The sequence below is a fragment of the Columba livia genome, chromosome 3 (genome assembly GCF_036013475.1).
Source record: "Columba livia isolate bColLiv1 breed racing homer chromosome 3, bColLiv1.pat.W.v2, whole genome shotgun sequence".
NCBI classification, from domain to species: domain Eukaryota; kingdom Metazoa; phylum Chordata; class Aves; order Columbiformes; family Columbidae; genus Columba; species Columba livia.
Genome location: NC_088604.1, coordinates 16922355 through 16923327, shown reverse-complemented (window position 1 = coordinate 16923327; position 973 = coordinate 16922355).

Sequence of the window (973 nt, the reverse complement as noted above, 5' to 3'; positions counted from 1 at the left end):
TATATGTTCTTTTGTCTTAGAAGGAGGACCCGGGTCAGCCTCACCTCTGTCCCTGGGAAAGTAATGGAACAGCTAATCCTTGGTGCCATCTCAAGGCATATCAAGGGTAAGAGGGTTATTAGGGGCAGTCAGCATGGCTTTACCAAGGGTAAGTCACACTTGACCAACCTCATAGCCTTTTATGAGAATGTAACAAGGTAGATGGACGATGGCAGAGCGGTGGATGTGGTCTACCTTCACTTCAGTAAAGCCTTTGACACAGTCTCCCACAGCATCCTCACAGCTAAGTTGAGGAGGTGTGGTCTAGACAATAGAGTAGTGAGGTGGGTTGCAAACTGGCTTAGGGAGAGAAGCCAGAGAGTGGTAGTCAATGGTGCGGAGTCTAGTTGGAGGCCAGTATCTAGTGGAGTGCCTCAGGGGTCAGTACTGGGGCCAATATTATTCAATATATTCATTAACGATTTGGATGAGGGAATAGAGTGTACTATCAGCGAGTTTGCTGATGACACCAAGCTGGGAGGAGTGGCTGACACGCCAGAAGGCTGTGCTGCCATCCAGAGACCTGGACAGGCTGGAGAGTTGGGCGGGGAATAACCTAATGAAATTTAAAAAGGGGAAGGGTAGAGTCCTGCATGTGGGCAGGAACAACCCCAGGTTCCAGTATAGGTTGGGAAATCACATATTAGAGAGCAGTGTAGGGGAAAGCGACCTGGGGCTCCTGGTGGACAGCAGGATGACCATGAGCCAGCACTGTGCCCTTGTGGCCAGGAAGGCCAATGGCATCCTGGGGTGTATTACAAGGGGAGTGGTTAGTAGACTGAGAGAGGTCCTCCTTCCCCTCTACTCCACCCTGGTGAAACCACATCTGGAATATTGTGTCCAGTTCTGGGCCCCTCAGTTCAAGAAGGACAGGGCACTGCTGGAGAGGGTCCAGCGTAGGACAACGAAGATGATTAAGGGAGTGGAGCATCTC